Genomic DNA, 17,636 nt, shown 5'->3' with positions numbered 1-17,636 from the left:
GGATAAGACATTTATATACAGGATATGCAATTAGAAACAACTTGACCAAAGAGGTACATGTAAGATTTGTCAAAAAACCCTGTAAAAATGAAATATTGCAAACAGCAAGAAGTACCACAATAAAATACAAGTCTAGAGAGATAGTGGTATTGAAGCAAATCCCAAGGAAGGTCAGAGAAATAAGAAAGGAATACTACTTTCTGACTAAGAGTCTGATCAAAAAAGGGGTGAGTTTTAGATGGCTTGTTTCAGAAGGGATTTTGGTAAACTGGCACGAACAAAGGTATAGACTAGATACACTAGAGAAAGCAGAATTATTTTATGAACAACATATAGCAGCACAGGAGGGAGTGCTGGTAAGAGAAGAGAGATGAGCTGAATGCCAGGAAGCTAAGGGAAAAGATCAAAGGGAGATGGAGAAAGAACAGGAAGAGAAAGACCGTTGGCTTACCTGAACGGTCGTTCTCGGGGCACTGTGAAGAGAGCCCAAATGCTGGGTTAACACAGCCTATCTGCCCTTGGACTGAGTGATGTTTTTCTTGACCACGCCTCCCTTTGCCTGCACATGCTCAATTCGAAAACGAAGGAACCGTCCTGTAATCAATTACAGTCAATACAGCCACATCGTTCAATACTAACACCCGGGTGGGTTTGGGCTCTCTTCGCAGTGCCCCGAGAACGACCGTTCAGGTAAGCCAACGGTCTTTCTCCAGTGCACTGCTCAGAGAGCCCAAATGCTGGGACATGCCCAAGCTATTGAGTCCCAGGGTGGGGAAGCGCCGAAGCCTCTGGCATTTCAGCCACTCTTTGTAATACTCTTCTGCCAAAGGAGGCTTCGGCTGAGGCAAAGGTGTCAATCTTATAGTTTCTAATAAAGGCCGTGGGGGAAGCCCAGGTGGCCGCTCTACAAATGTCTAGGATAGAGGCCTGGGTTGCCCAGGCTGCAGACGTTGCAGCACTCCTGGTGGAGTGAGCGGTGATTCGTCTCGGAGCCGTCTTGCCCTGGTGCTCATATGCCAGTTTGATGCAAGCACGTAGCCAACGTCCCACAGTGTGAGAGGAGACCTTGCGGCCCAGGGACGCAGGGAGGAAGGAGACAAAGAAAGCCTCTGACCGGCGGTAGTCCTTTGTTCTCTTTACATACGTGCGCACGGCCCGTCTCACGTCCAGCTTGTGCCACTCACGCTCCTTAGGGTGAGAAGGATGGGGACAGAAGTTGGGCAAAATAAGTTCTTGAGTCCTGTGAAACAGGGAGTTAATTTTCGGAGCAAATGACGGATCAAGTCTCAATATTACTCTGTCCGGGTGAACTACGCACAAATCCTCCCTGACAGAGAGCGCAGCAAGCTCGGCTACCCTGCGAGCGGATGTAATGGCCACCAGGAAAGCGGTTTTGATGGTGAGGTAGCGCAGACTGGTCTTTTTTAAAGGCTCAAATGGGGCTTTGGTCAGGGCCTTAAGCACAAATGGAAGATCCCATGACAGATACCGGTGAACAGTTGGAGGGCTGATGTTCGCTGCTCCCTTGAGAAAGCTCTTGATCTGGGGGAGCTGACTCAGCGAGCGAGAGGAGCCCTTTGCCAGGATGGTAGACAACGCTGCAACCTGGCGTCTGAGGGTGCTGACTGCAAGGCCCTTATCCAGACCCTCTTGCAAAAAGTCTGGGGGATCGAGGCTGAGGAGGCCTCTATGTTCCTAGTCTTGCACCACCGTGAGAAGGCGGCCCAGGTGGCATCGTAGATTCTAGTCGTAGAGGGCTTCCTGGACGCTTGGATTGTTCGAATGACCTGGTCAGAGAATTTTTGCTTTCTCAGGAGCTCCCCTTCAAGTGCCAAACGGCTAGCTGCAGCCACTGGGGCTCCGGATGGATGATGGCCCCCTGGCTGAGGGCAATCTTGTCCCGGGGGATTCTCCAAGGTCTTTGAACTGAGAGGCTGACCAGGTCTGCGTACCAGGGCCTTCTGGGCCAGAAGGGAGCCACCAGAATGAGGTCTGCCTTTTCGGTCAGGAGCTTGTTCACCACTTGAGGGATGAGCGGAAGTGGAGGGAAGGCATACAGAAGTCCCTGAGGCCACGCTGACCTCAGAGCATTTGTTCCCTCCGCCTGGGGCGAGTGGTAGCGACTGAAGAAGCGTGGGAGCTGTGTGTTGTTGTGTGTGGCAAACAGGTCTACCTGTGGCTTGCCGAACCTCCTCACGATCTGCTGGAACAGGTCCGGGTGCAGGCGCCACTCCGAGTGGTCGATGCGTTGGCGGCTCAGCCAGTCTGCTTCCCGGTTGCTTACGCCGGAGATGTGATCTGCACTGAGAGAAGCCAGATGACGTTCCGCCCACCTGCCCAGTGCTTCTGCCTCGAGCATGAGGGCCTTTGATCGAGTGCCCCCTTGCCGGTTTATGTGCGCTTTTGTCGCCACATTGTCTGTCATCAACAGTACATGAGCCCCTCTTACTAGAGATGCGAACTTTCTCAGCGCTAGGCGAGCTGCCCTCAGTTCCAGCCAATTGATGCTGTGGGCGGCCTCCCTCTGAGTCCATCGGCCTTGGGCTAGGTGGCCCTGACAGTGGGCGCCCCACCCCAGGAGGCTGGCATCCGTGGTGACAACTAGTCTCTCCGGCTCCTTGAACAGGCAGCCCTTCCTGACTGCCTTGGACCTCCACCATGCCAGAGACCGGATCACCTTTCGTGGGAGCCGAACCCGCCTGAGTGAGTTGCTGTTCCTGGCCCTCTGCACTGGCAGCAGAAACCACTGCAGCTCCCTGGCGTGAAGGCGAGCCCAGGGAACCACCCCCAGGCACGAGATCATTATCCCTAGGAGCTGGGACAGCTGAATGATGGGTACCGACCTGGCAAGGCTGCAGTGCTTCACTCTGCGTCTCAGGTTCGACAGCCGGTCTGGCGAAAGAAATACCTGGCAGGAGGTGGAGTTGATGACCGCACCCAGGTGCTGTATACAGGTGGATGGTCGGAACTGGCTCTTCTCCATGTTGACAGAGAAGCCATGGTACTGCAGGGTCTGCACAGTTAGAGAAACATCGCGGTGTGCCTGCTTGGTGGTGAGAGAGTGAATGATTATGTCGTCTAAATAACATTCCAGACGAACCGGATGGTTGCGGAGATGAGCCGCTAGCACTGCCAGAATTTTGGTGAATGTTCTGGGCGCAGATGATAGCCCGAAGGGAAGAGCCCTGTACTGGAAATGCTTCCCTTCCGCGTAGAACCTCAGGAACCGCCTGTGGGCCACATGGATGGGGACATGCAGGTAGGCCTCTTTGAGATCTATTGATGTCAATAGGTCCCCCTCCCTCACACAGCCCAGGATGGAGTGGAGTGACTGCATCTTGAACCTTTTGTAAGCCAGATGCTGATTTAGGCTCTTGAGGTCCAAGATGGCCCTCCACCCCCCTGAACTTTTGGGCAATAGGAAGAGGATCGAATAGAAGCCCCTCCCCTGCTGATCCCTGGGGACTGGCTCTATCGCCTCTATCTCTAGGAGATGGCAGATTTCTGCCCTCATGCGTTCCCTCTTTTCTGGGTTCCTGGGGGTAGGGCAGTGGATAAACTTTCTTTGGGGAAAGGATAGGAAGTCCAGGAGAAGGCCCTTGCGAATGGTGTTGAGGACCCACTTGTCCGATGTTATCTCCTCCCACCTGTCGGCATACAGCCGTAGCCGACCCCCGATGGGGGGATCCCTGTGACCGTCACTTTCCCTTACGAAAGGGCCGGGATCCACCACTGTTGTTTCCTTCTCCTCGGAATGGTCTCCGAAAGGAAGACTGGGATTGGTTGGCACGAGCCCCGAAGGATCTGTCTTGGTGCCTATCCCCCCCTGCCTGAAAGGGCCTCTGATAGGAGGAAGTGTGAGAAGATTGCCCTGTTTCCTGGCTCCTGTAGGGTCTCTTACGAAAGGACCCCGCCCCTTTCCGGTCACCCCTTTTAAAGGTTGCCGGAAGGATCTTGCGTTTGTCCTTGGTTTCGGTGACAAACTTGTCCAGGGCCTCTCCAAACAGAAAGCCCCCTTTAAATGGGGCCGATGCCAGCTTCCATTTAGCCTTCATTTCGGCCTGCCAGTGCCTGAGCCATAGGAGGCGGCGGGAGGTGATATTGGAAGCTAGAGCTCTGGAAGAGAATTTTGCTGCTGTCAAGGTGGCATCCGCCGAATACTCGACAGCGGTAATAATCTTGGTTAGCTCATGGCGCCACCTAGATTTCCTGGGCGGGGGTCTGGACCTGAGTTGGCGCAGCCAGAATAGGGTGGCCCTAATAAAAAAGGAGGCAGAGGTGGATGCCTTGATGGCCCAGGCAGACGCCATGTGTGTTTTCTGACATGCCTTTTCCGACCTCTTATCTTCTGCCTTAAGTCCCTCTAGGAGCTCAGCTGGCAGGTTGGAATTGGAAGTCAGAGACACGACTGGGGCATCTACTTCTGGGAATTTGAGGATTTCCTCCATTTTATCTTCTACTGCATATAGAGTTCTATCCCCCCCACTGGGGTTGGTCAGGGTGCCCGGCTGTAGCCACTGGCGCTGTACCGCGTCCATAAATAGGTCTGGCACAGGAATAACCTCGGGAGTTTCTACTGTCTCTTTGAACAACCCATGCTTAAGATCCTTGGAAGTGGAAGCCTGAGAGGCCTCAGGTCTGGAAGTGGGGCCTAACTCTGTGGCCGTCATGGCTTTGTGCAAGATAGACTTGAATAATGACGGTTGAAACAGGCCAGAGAATTTTGGCTTGTCAGGGGTGGGGTTTTCGTCTTCGGAAAGGGCGAAAATCTCCCCTTCTTCCTGCTCAGAACTTGATAACCCAGAGTGAGAGGGGCTTGAAGATGGAGAGGATACAGGCTCTTTAGAGGTGGAGGCCCTAGGTTTGCGTTTCTCCTTTGGGGCCTTGCCCTTGCGAGAGCCCTTGCGCTTAATGCCTTCAGCTATCCCTTGGGAGATGGCTAAGGCAATTACCTCCCTCATTTCGTCCGAAAGAGCAGGACTTTTTCCCCTTTTTTTCTTTTGCTTACTGGGCCTGCGACGGCTAGGCCTGCCTGAGCTGGATCCACCCTTCCCAAAGGGGGAATTCTGGACAGAATCTCGTTCCTCTCCGATGGAGGAGCTAGGGGAGTCGGGGTACCCCCAAGATGCTTCAGGAGATGGATCCCTGGATGCATAGTTATCTCCAGACAAGAATTCACTGTCCCCGGGGGATTGGGCCTCACGATCAGGGGAAGCTGACTCCCTGCTGCGATGGTCTGGGCTAGGTTCTGGCTGAAGGGGCCTTGAAACCTCCCTGGGATCCACTGTGGCTCTTGGAGAAGACCTTTCAAGTGAGCCTTTGTGCCCTTTGCCTTTATTTACAGAGGGATCCAGCTTGCAGCGCTTGCTGGAGGGCCCCACCTGATCCCCTAAGGCCTCCCTGCATTCCTCAGCCATTTCAGGTCCCCACGAGGCCTGGAAGATAGCTGGAGTTGGGATGGGCACGCGCTGGCCTTTGCAGTCCAAAAGCGCTGGCAGAATCTCCAGGAGGGAAGGGCCGCCTTGGGGTCGGATTTCCTTCCTCCCACCGCCCTCGGTTCCCCGAGACTTAGCTTATTTTCCGGAGGGAGAGACTAGCTGGCTTCCCAGACTAGCCCCCAGCCTCCCCGCGGCGTTCTGCAGTCGTTGAGGGCTCGCTGAGGCTCCGTTGGCTGGCTGGGCTCTTCTTGCTGCCTTGTTCCTCGCACGCTCTGAGCTCTGCCGCTCTGCCCAGTGAGTCGGAGCGATCCAAAATGGCGGGGGTGCGCACGCAGCCGCTTCCCGCTCTTTCCAGCCCTGAAAGGCGCGCGAAGGCTCCAGCCGTCGCTGCTGTTGCCGGGCAAAATGGAGCAGGCGAGGGAATCCTAGCAATCCGGCTCACCTGCTTTAGAGCCTTCTCAGAGCCTTGCTGGACTTTTCCTCCCCCTGGGACGCCCCTGTTCCAACAGGGAACTTGGTTTATCCCACTAATTGCTCCCTTGCTAGCCAGCCCCCGCTGTGCAAGCCTTTTCAACCCCCTGCAGTGCTTGCAATTAGCAACAGCAGGGAAAACCCGGCAGCCCTTCTCTTAAAGCGACGGAAGCCTCACTGGAGGCAAATAGACAGACCTGATGTAGAAGCGTGATTTCCTCTATCTGAGAATTTAAACGTGGTCCAAATTGGGAAACTTTTTCCAGCCTTTCTGCTCTTAGACTGGAGCTCTCCCAAAACAGCCCTAACTCGGGCGGACTGAGTTTTCGAATTGAGCATGTGCAGGAAAAGGGAGGCGTGGTCAAGAAAAACATCACTCAGTCCAAGGGCAGATAGGCTGTGTTAACCCAGCATTTGGGCTCTCTGAGCAGTGCACTGGAGAAAGTGCTAAGAGAAGGAGCACGGGCCAAAGAGACAAAGGAGCAGAGGGAGCTAAAAACGACTAGATCAACTAAACCTATAAACCAATGACATGGAGGAAGAAATAAAAGTAATCTCCATTAACATAAATGGATTAAACTTGGCAATAAAAAGAAGAACATTTAACAAATTAGAGAAACTGAAATTGGATGTTATATGCTTACAGGAAGTACCTATTAGAAAGCAACACGGAAAATTTTTGGAACAGGCAAAACTAGGTAATTTATATAAGACTCTGGCTGACCAAAGCAAAAAGGGAATAGCATTATATATTAGAAAGACAATACAATCAAATAAAATTTTTGAAGATGGGAAGGGGAGAATACTGATGGTGAAAATAACAATGAACATGAGAAATACATTATTAGTGGCAATATATGCCCCAAATGACAAACAAGAATCTTTTAAGAAACTACACAAAAAGATAATAGAATGTGACTATGAAGATATATGTATATTAGGAGACTTTAATGCCATCATAAATAATGGAATAGACTATAAATCTAGAAAGATGAACAAGAAACTAAGAAAAACTCTACCCAAAACATTTTTCACGATGGTGGAAGAATTAAATTTGCAAGATATATATAGCCACCTATTAAGAACTAGGCTAGAAGAAGTGGTTAAAGATAAAATGTTAACTTGGGCAAAGAATTTTCCCACACGACTGAACTAGAAAAGTGGCAACAATTATGGGAAAGGAATTATAAATTAACCATGCCAACAACTTACATAGACAAGTTATACATAATGTTTTACAGATGGCATATGTCACCGGGAAAATTAGCAAAAATCTTTAAAGACAAGTCAGTGAAATGTTGGAGCAATAGGTTCATACTATCATATGTGGTGGACATGTGCAGAAGAAAGGGAATATTGGACTAAAATAAGAGTATGGTTAAAGAAAATGTTACAACATTTAGATCAGAGATATTTTTACTAGATATTATCCCAGAGAAATTCAAGAAAGAGGATACTTATTTGATTATACATGTGACTACAGCAGCTAGAATTGTATTTGTCAAAAATTGGAAATTAAATAAGCTACCAACAGATGAAGAGATAATAAAAAAGATATTAGATTGTGCAGAGACGAATAGGTTGACAATGAAAATAAAGGATAAAGAGGAATTGGATTATTTCAAGACATGGGGAAGATTTTATGATTGGTTAGAGAAAGCAAGCTAAAAAAGAAAGTAGGAAGAAGATAAAGTACCCAGACAATGCACTATTAAATGGAAAAGGAAGGGGGGGCGGGGGGGAAGAAGGGGAAAACAGAAAAGAAAACATTAAATATATAAGTATATATTCAAGAGTAGTGAAGGTAAGGGAATAAGAAATGATACTAAATTATATTTGGGTTGCTGGAAATACCTTCCCAAGGAAACATAAACTGAGTTTTGAAATATACACCAACAATAGAAAAAGAAAGGGAGAGAGGGGGAGTGTCAGATCCCTAAAAGTGATACGGCCATTCAATTGGGAGGAGAGGGGCCTTGGAGTCAATTTATTGGCAGTGACTGTGACACTGAGCTCCGCTCCATTGTGCCCGCTATCAGTCAACTGAGCTGAGCTCCTGCCGGCAGGAAACACTGAAGCCTTCACTGCCGAGCAGCTGATTGGCGGTTGGATCAGCCTCCCAGAATACCACCAATCAGCTATTCTAGGTGGCAGGGATCACCACCACCACTGATCACCGTTCACCATTGATGATTACTGCTATTTGCTGCCATCGCCTATGGCAGCAGCAATTGGCAGCATCAGCGATCCCTGCTGCCTAGAACAGTTGATCGGCGGTATTCCGGGAGGCTGATCCAACCGCCCATCAACTGCTTGGCAGCAGAGGCTCCAGCATTCCGCGGTGCAGGAAATGGCGGCAGCTGTGACAGGTAGCGAAAGTTACAGGGTGTTCGCACCAACCCCTCCCCCCACCACAATATTCACTCTATAAGACGCACAGACATTTCCATCCACTTTTTTGGGGGGACAGTCTTATAGTGAAAAAAATACAGTATTTATCTTCTTTTGTTTATACCACTTCTATTCTTCTCTTTTCCCTTTTTAACATTCTTTACTTTCTTCTTTAATTTCTTTAATTTAATTTGTATTAGATTTTACTATTATGATAAAATAATTTAATAAAAAGTACTTAAAATTAAAATATACATATTCATTCATTTTGTATTTTAATTAACCCTTTTAAGATTACTCAATCCCTCTATCATGATGTTACCCATAAGCATCCTTTACATTCTATTCTCTGTGTTATTTATAAAAAGGTAAACGAGTACTTGGTCAAGGATAGATTCTATAAAGATCTGATTTGATTATTTTTTACATAATGCAATAAGAGCACCAATGTGTGCATTTGTTTAATCAGTTGCAAATCCCCTGAATTGCAGTATCATGTAACGCACATGTGTCCATCATGGCAACTGTTTTGCCCCAAGGGACAGAAACACCTTTCAAAGAGAAAAACTCTGAAGATCAGGGTAGAGAACACTGAGATGCTTGCCGCTACCCAGTTTCTTTATTTGTTTATCAAATTTTTGAAACTGCTCATCCCTCTCACAGAGGGAGTCTGGGCAGTATACAAGTAAAAAATATTAAAACATAAAAATAATATATTAAATTTCCTATTTAAAAAGGCAAAGATGGATTAAAAAGTAATATTAAAGTTTATTGAAAGGCAAGGGAAAGGCTTTCAAAGTGCTAAATAGCCCCACGGTTACTTGCTCTTCTGTGAGCCCGAAGCAAGGCCACAGACCCATGGTTTTATGTCTTTCTGAAAGACAAAGAGAATGGGGACTGACTCACCTATAAGGGAAGAATGTTCCAAAAATTGATGGCAATGGCAAAGAAGGTTCTCTTCCTATATACTGCCAATCAGAATTCTTTAGCTGATGTGATCTGCAACATATCTTCCCTACTTGAGTGTGGGGTAGACTGACATGAGATGAATATGGTTCAATAAGTAATCTTGTCTCTGCCATGTAGGGCTTTAAAGGTCATAACCAACATTTTGAATTGGATCCAGAAGCAAACTGGCATCCATGCAAACTCACTCAATAATGGTGTTAGATGCCACACACAATGAAGATTGCTCACACAGCCAAATTCTGTACCAACTAAAGCTTCAGGCGTAGCCCATGTAGAGCACATTGCAATAATCCAAATGGGAGATGACATGGGCATGAGTAACCAAGTGAAAAGCCTCCCTACCCAGGAAATGGCATAACTGGCACACCACAGAAAGTTGAGCAAAGGTCCTTCTAGCTATCGCTACTTTAGAATTTCAGGCTATATTGTATTGTATTTGCTTTATATTAATATCTGCATTCCTGAAGACATAATTGACTTGCCTCGTCTTTCCCTCTCCCTTCATTATGAACTCCAACATGATGTGGTTGCTTTCCCTCAGAGTGCTTGACACCTTCAGTCCATCAACCAATTCATTTTTGCTGATCAGAATTAGGTCCATGAGAGTTGCCTTTCTGCTCCCTTCCTGCTTCTTCCACTTTCTGAAAAACAAAGCTCAGCAAGCAAAATCATAAACCTATGAAATCTCTTACTATTAGCTGAATTAAATTGATGTTCCCACTTACCACCATAGCCTACCATGAGTTTTACAAAGATACTGCTCACTTCTTCCTACTTTAGGAGGAAGAAAGCCTACTCTCCATCATCTCATCTTCTCCAGAAAATAGCAAGTTTTCATTTGCTACAGGTCTAGTACAATGGTGGGTTGCAGGTGGTATACCCCGGTACGGGCAAACTGGTGCCTGCTGGGAGCACCGGCTACCGTTCCGGTACGGTCCTCCAGTGGGCCCACCCACCAGCCCGAGTCCTTACCTGTATTTGAGCTTTTCAGCGCTTCTGTGCACACGCATAGAACGTACGGCGTCTGTGTGACGCTCCGCCAAGCAGCTGGAGCATCGCATGAGGTAAGGACACATGCGGGCACTGCGCACGTATGCTGCGTGTGTGCATGTGGGAGATGCTGGGCCCCGTTGTACCGTACCGGTTGCAATGGGATCCGGAACCCATCACTGATCCAGTAGCTTAGTCTTCTACTAAGAAAATAAGTCTAATGCATACTTGGCAACTCACAATTAAATTTCCTTCTCCCTTCCCACATTAAACTCTCCCACAAAACTTCTGTTTGTTCTCCTGGTCAACTGATGTGGTAACAGATTCCTAGCTATCATCCTTGCTTTTTAATGAGTTTGAGCTGGCTTTGCCAACAAGATTCTCAGATGAATTACTCAGGAAAGTAATGAACCTAATTATTTTTATGACTGAAAGGACATTTTAATTTAGAATTCAACATTTATAGCTCATCTTGTCTGTTTGTCTGTCAGTCAGTCAGACAGACACAGCTATTTGGACTGCTTTGGTATATCACTGATGGCTCTTCCAATATCAGATAATCTCCCAATAAGTCCTGTATATGGTGACATAAAGATGGCAAGAGTACATAACATGGTGCCAGCAGCACTATGCTCCAACATTCCAATCTCCTTAATGTTTAAGCTTCATGACCATTTGACTTTTTTCAATTAAAAAATTAAACATGCAACTGCCATTCTGCAAAACAAAGCATTAGCTTATTTATTTATAGGGATGACTCTGAGATCAGAGATAAAAACCACTAGGGGAGAATTACTGTATTTTTTGGAGAATAAGACACACCTTCCCCCACACCGTAAAAGAGCGTGGAAATGTTGGTGCATTTTATACATCAAATACAGCCATTTTTGGCCTCCCAAAGAAACGCATCCAATTTTTGTGAAAAACGGGCCATTTTCTCCAAAAATAGAAGCGTTTTTGCCTTCCCTCAGCCCCCAGCAGCACTCTGCAGGCTTCAGCAGGGCTGGGGTAAGGCAAAAACGTCTCCGTTATGGGGGCGTTTTTGCCTTACTCCAGCCATGCTAAAGCCTGCAGAGTGCTGCTGGGGGCTGAGGGAAGGCAAAAACTTTTTTTTTCTTATTTACTTTTTCTAAATCTTGGTGCGTTTTATACACCAGTGTGTCTTATAGTCCGAAAAATATGATAGTTCACTTTCTGGTAAAAGGGCATTGGTACTTACCTGATACGCTTCTTCTCATAGTGGGGGGAGGAGTATCCAGAATGGGTTGACCTTATCCTCTCGTGATTGGATTGAGTCAGATAAGCTCTTTGGGCAACGCCCCCTGGCACCAGAAATCCCCAGTTTTTCTGACTCAAACGATTGTGAAAGGTTGCTCATTCTGGATCTCCAGCAATTTACTAGGATTTAAGGAAATTCATTTTGACCCGTCGAGCCTTGCCTCCCTGCTCCGCGCACAGCCTCCTCCTGCAGGATTGGGACTACCACTAGCCCCCTTGGGCGGCACGCTGCCCTGGCCACTGAGCGAATCTGAAGACACTCAGTGAGGACCTTGGCCGGGCAGCAGGAGGACGGGCACAAGGCTCTAGCAGGCAGCCCTAACTGCTGAGGCTCGTAAGGCTTACTTTTTGACTGGTCACTCCCACAGTTTGTCATGGCAACCAATTTTTATAGTATGCCTACCATGTCCTTTCAAAATTCTAAGAGCAAAATTTTTAGCTCTCTCTGAAATATGGTATGCTCTGAGATAGTTCCTCCAAGATAGCACTTTCAACATACACATTTCCTTATGGTGGCGTATATCATGTTGGCTTCTGTTTATTAATGAATTGCCGTATTTTTCAGAGTATAAGACGCAACGGAGTATAAGACACACCTTAGTTTTTGGGGAGGAAAATAGGGGGAAAAATCTGCCTACCAGGTATTCATCTGACTAGCATCCTTAGTCTGGTCAGCATCAGTACATAAGTTTGCTGTTTTTGAGCATGCATGCTTTTTATCCCCTGGACTATGTATTCCAAGTGAGGCCACATTGATTAACAATCACTTATAATCATTACAAACAATCATTATTGAGGGCAAGTAAGAAGTCTATTTGGACCAAAAAGAAGTATACTTTCCTATCTAAACTCTATATGAGATCATCAACCAGCATGATCAATGTTATTTCTATTCTGGAAACTTGGAGCAGTAATACTACCAAATTATCTGTTCCACAGAAAAGTTGAAAGGCATACTTAAATGAGAAAAATCAAAGAAGATAGCCATAACTTGCAAAAGAATCTATTGCATTAGAGAAAAGTAGATTCTCCATTCCTTGAGAAATTGTTTTTGAAGCACAGACTCAATTTTGTTTACTCTTCCAAACTTCAATTAGATATACTGGTATCCAAAGGGGTGAGTATGCTGCAATAAAAACATTCAAAGCTTGAGAGGAAGAGCCAACATCGCAATGATATGGTCATGCAGTCTCGATGCTCTGAGACCGCAGCCGCTGGGCCTCAACTGTCCCGAAGAGACCGTGGACAAGAAGAATACGTCTTGCTGATCTCGGGGATATCGCAAAATCCCCCAAAGAAGCAAGAGAAGTTCTTTAAGCCGGCGACAAAAAATCCAGCCAAGGCTGATGAAGTCGGGGCAGTTCCAAAACGGAAGAATATGGAAAGTGAAAGTGTTTCTAACTGGTGAGGAACTTTTACTGTTTTAAAAAAGAGACTGCCTATAAAAACTTAAAAAATAATTTAAATTGAAGAAGAGTCAAGCAGCGGAATTAAATTTGGAATGGTTTTGGACAGTGGTTATCTTACTTTTTAAATGCTATCTTCATGGATGGAATTTATGCAAGCCTTTTGAAATGGATGGATTAAGTTTTATTCTACCTTTTCTCTATGATTCTCTGTAATCTATAGACTAAAGTTTTTCTCTTACATTGCTGTGGGTATTTTTCTAATTCATTTAAAGATTGGACTTCAATCTTTGGACTAACTTGAAATGCAAAAAAAAGATAAAAAAGGAATCTTTTTAACACTGTTACCACTGCTCGGAGGCTGGGAGGTTTTTGTTCCTTCACAGATTGTTTTGACTTGGCACTACAAGGTTTTACTGCTTGGCTACAGAGAGTGATAAGAAGGGAAGCAACATTCTTTGTGAATCTATGCTTTAATCTTATTAACCTTCCAAGCTAGAGCAGCTGTGTTTGTTAGAATTGTACAACTACAAAAGAAAATAGAAGTCTCAAATTTGCAAAAGATACTTTCAGAAATACAGAAATTATCAAATATATATGAAAGAATAGGGGAAAAACTGGAATACTTAAGAGCACATAACAATAAAATATGATGAAAAAATTGAGGATGTTTATCAAATGCAAGACGGGGTGATTGAAACTCAAAAAACCAAAGTGGAAAATGAATACAAAGAGATTAAACCTTCTGATATTGATGGTAATTGGTTTGTTCCTGAAAATGGAAAAAATGAAATACTGAAAGAGGAAGTAAATGGAGAGGAAATCTATTCCAGAGGGCAGGATATAGAAGAAGAAAAAAATTACAGAATCTATGGACTTAAAGAAAGAAATTTTATTAGCAATCAAAGACAAGCTGAATAAGGAAACAGAAAGAGGGCATCAAGATTATATGAGAGATCTTACAAGCAAGGAGTTGCTAAGAAAAGTCCATACAAAGCTGATCAAGAAGATAATTAGAAGATTGGCACCACAAATGGCAGAAGATATGAGATTGTTATGTTATTGGAAAGATACAGGTTGAAAGATGGAAGAATATAATTTAAAAATTAGTTAAACAGTGAAATTTATTGATAATAAATATAGAAATAACTGATAGTTACTAATGTATACAATGGGTAGTGTTTTGATGAGTATAATTGGATATGAATATTGAATGGTACCCATGTAAGGAAGATTAGCAATTCCTTTGGATTGTAGATTATTATTATTAATAATAATAATAATAGAACTAAGTTAGATACAATTAAAGTTTTGATTATTAGGGGTAAAATGTTATGATACAGGATATGGTCAAATAAAGGAGGGATAAGAATAACAATGCATATATAAATATGGGTATAACATAAGGAAACTGGATGTAAACTTTAAACAGTGATTTGGAAAGGAGGATTAGAAAACTTTGTTGTTAAATATTATGGATGTTTAGCTAGAATAGGACATAAGGATTTAGTGTTAGTGGAGAATTTTAGAAATAGTAATTGAAAGGCCAGTATGTGGTTATGTATTAAACTTTGGTATATTTTATGATGGACGTTTAAACAATTATAGTCAAATGAAAATGGAGATATAATGATGGTGACTTGTATAAATATTTGAGTTAAAATACTTAAGATAATATGATAATATAATTTGTTGACTGTGGAAGAGATGCATGAAAGGTTTTTTTTTGTAACCAACTGATACACTTTCTATAGCATGTAAAGAAGGATGATGTATTTGTTTTAAATTAAAATTTTAAAAAAATTATTAAAAAAACATTCAAAGCTTTTTTTTCAGCTTTAATGAGGGGCTACCAAGTGAAGCATGCACTTCGCCTGCTTTTCTCATTGCTGCTCCCTCTGACGATCAGCTGTGCTTTAGAAGCTTTTTTTCAGCCCTAATGAGATGCGAATGTGGGAGGGAGCAGCAATGAGAAAACAGGCAAAGCAGGAATATCGCTTCACTTGTTAGCGCCTCATTAGGGCTGAAAAAAGCTTTGAAAAAGCTACATTTTGAGTATGACACACCCAAATTTTCAGCCTCTTTTAGGAGATGTGTGTCTTATACTTCGAAAATACGGTAACGTATTTTTTCTATACATCTGTGATATGGCTATTTTATAAAGCCATCCAGCTAAATATCTGTTATTTGTTGAAAATTCAGAATGATCAACTGAAATTTAGTTAAATTTAAGGGACAGAAACCTGATTTATGCATCTGGTTAACAGCAATATATAATCCAACCTGATAAGATAGAGATTCCAATTTTGATTTACATTTTATTTCTTTACTATTGAATGTTTAAATTAGGTATTTTATATTGAATGATTGTGATGTTTTTTGTACAGTACCAGAGTCACATGATCTGATGTAGGCAGACATATAAATGGATTGATTAGTAAATAAATAAATCTGTCTAAATCAAGCAACTAAAATGTGTAACTACCAATTTAGCAGATGACATAATATTACACATAATTGTGAACATGAACTACACTGCTTTGAAATGCTATTACAAATTAATTCATTTATTATAATATCATTTAATAGAATGGATTTTGCTTCAGCAATATTTAGATTCTATGTTATAGACTACATACTTCTCCATTCATAAGATGTAGGAAGTATGTAATTTCTTGGCTGGCAAATAAAGTTTTGCCAGAAATCTTTTCCTGCCATCCAAAAAAAGTCGAATCTAAGCTTTTAATCACTAAATAAATATTTCTAAGAAAACAGCTTTGCAATTCTGATAAATTTTAGGAATAAAAACCAAGTAAAATATGTGATTTATATAACACTGTATGTGAAAAATTATTAAATACCTCCAAAATCTTTTAAAATAAGAATAGTCTATTCCACTTTATATGGTACAAACGTATGAAATTAATGTGAATCAAAATTCAGTTAGTGAGAGATTAGTACATGTATTACTAAGGCTCATTTGAGGTTACATTACCAGTTGCTATTGGGATTTTAGGTGCTAATCATTAGTGCAACATGGAAAAAGCAAGACATAGCTCAAGAAAAAAGAGGCAAATTTTAAGAAGAAATTTGTTAAAGAAATGGAGAATATAGGACATAAAGAGTATGCTTTGGATAAGGGTTTATCTTTTTTACTATGTACTTAATGAAAAAATATATAAAACTTTATGTTTAAACATTTATTTGTCTATTTCTATAGAACTAATTCCTCCATTTTCCATAGAAATATGACTTTGGAATAGTGCAATTCAAATAATGCCATCATTTTGTGAATTCATTAACCATAATAATTGAGACCACCTATATAAACAAACAGAAAAAGTGAAAAATATTGAAAATTAATGCTAACACTTCCTTTTATAAAAAGTGTTTTTATATTTCAAAATTTAAAGTGTTGAAGTTGGGCATTTATTTCAAACAGCACTATGCTAACATGTCTTTTTAATAATTTTAAAGCTGTTCCAGCTTTAAAAAAAGATAAACTACAGTGAAAAATAACCCTTACAGAGACAATTTACTTCAGTTACTAAATTACTTCCAACAATATCACAAACTATCTAGGAATAATAGTGTTTTCCACCCGATCCACTCACTTATAAGATAAGAATCTAAAAATGTGAAAAATTAAAACTCAAGAAAGATATGCTGACCATAAGAAAATACATATCCAATTTTGAAACAAGAACAGAACTCCTTGGAATACTCAGCAATATAAAACTAAAACCTATTATCTAAAGTATTTACTCAAGCTCTCCAGTATACGAAATGATCTGCATAGGTTTCATATGTTAAGATCTCTCATAGGTATAAACAGCAAGACTTTTTGGTAAAATTCAAGCTATATCATAAGTGAATATCGTACCAAATTCCTGTCCTATGAAAATTGCATCTCTCTCTTGTCCTTATATAAGCTTTTGTGTATTGATATTATTTATCTACCAGGAATCATAGAATGATGAATTTGAACATAACCTGTATTCTATGTTGAAAAAAAAGGTCAACATTGTTTTTATTACACTGTTATCTGAAAATCTGTGGCCACCCTTAATTGAATTGAATTGAATTGAATTGATTTTATTTGTAGGCCGCCCTTTTCCCTGAGGGGACTCAGGGCGGCTCACAGAAACCAGGGAGAGGGGAATACAAAACAATACAATACTAAAACAACAACACATAATAAAATAATACACAACATGCATACAACATTCGGGCGGGGCAATGGTCCTTATCCCCAGGCCTGACGGGCGAGCCAGTTCTTCAAGGCTATGCGGAAGGCCTGGACGGTGGAGAGGGTGCGGATCTCTACGGGGAGCTCGTTCCAAAGGGTCGGGGCCGCTACTGAGAAGGCCCTCCTCCTTGTGGTTGCCAGCCGGCATTGGCTGGCCGATGGGATGCGGAGGAGGCCTAACCTATGAGATCTTATAGGCCGTAGGGAGGTAATTGGCAGAAGGCGGTCTCTCAAGTATCCAGATCCACTGCCATGTAGGGCTTTATGGGTGGTCAATAGCACCTTGAAGCGCATCCGGAGATCGACAGGTAGCCAACGCAGCTCGCGGAGGATAGGTGTAATGCGGGTGAATCGAGGTGCACCCGCGATCACTCGCGCGGCTGCGTTTTGTACTAGCTGAAGTCGCCGGATGCTCTTCAAGGGCAGCCCCATGTAGAGCACATT

The 17,636-nt window shown here is 43.3% G+C and overlaps 1 protein-coding gene across 6 annotated transcripts in view; it reads right to left on the bottom strand.

Annotated features, from left to right (window-relative positions):
- The window catches only part of ZDHHC3 (zinc finger DHHC-type palmitoyltransferase 3), a 93,386-nt gene that overhangs the window by 57,611 nt on the left and 18,139 nt on the right, over positions 1-17,636 (bottom strand). Inside the window, exon 3 of one of the 6 annotated variants that reach the window (XM_032235101.1) lies at positions 9,752-9,910. The exons of 4 other annotated variants lie outside the window; for them this stretch is intronic. The gene's annotated coding sequence lies outside the window, so the exon portion shown is untranslated. Of the gene's footprint in view, positions 1-9,751; positions 10,371-17,636 lie in introns of those variants that run through there. One more of the 6 variants, XM_032235103.1, reaches the window with a different exon arrangement.

Source organism: Thamnophis elegans, chromosome Z, assembly GCF_009769535.1.
Source record: "Thamnophis elegans isolate rThaEle1 chromosome Z, rThaEle1.pri, whole genome shotgun sequence".
NCBI lineage: Eukaryota > Metazoa > Chordata > Lepidosauria > Squamata > Colubridae > Thamnophis > Thamnophis elegans.
This window is presented reverse-complemented; position numbering and strand designations above follow the sequence as displayed.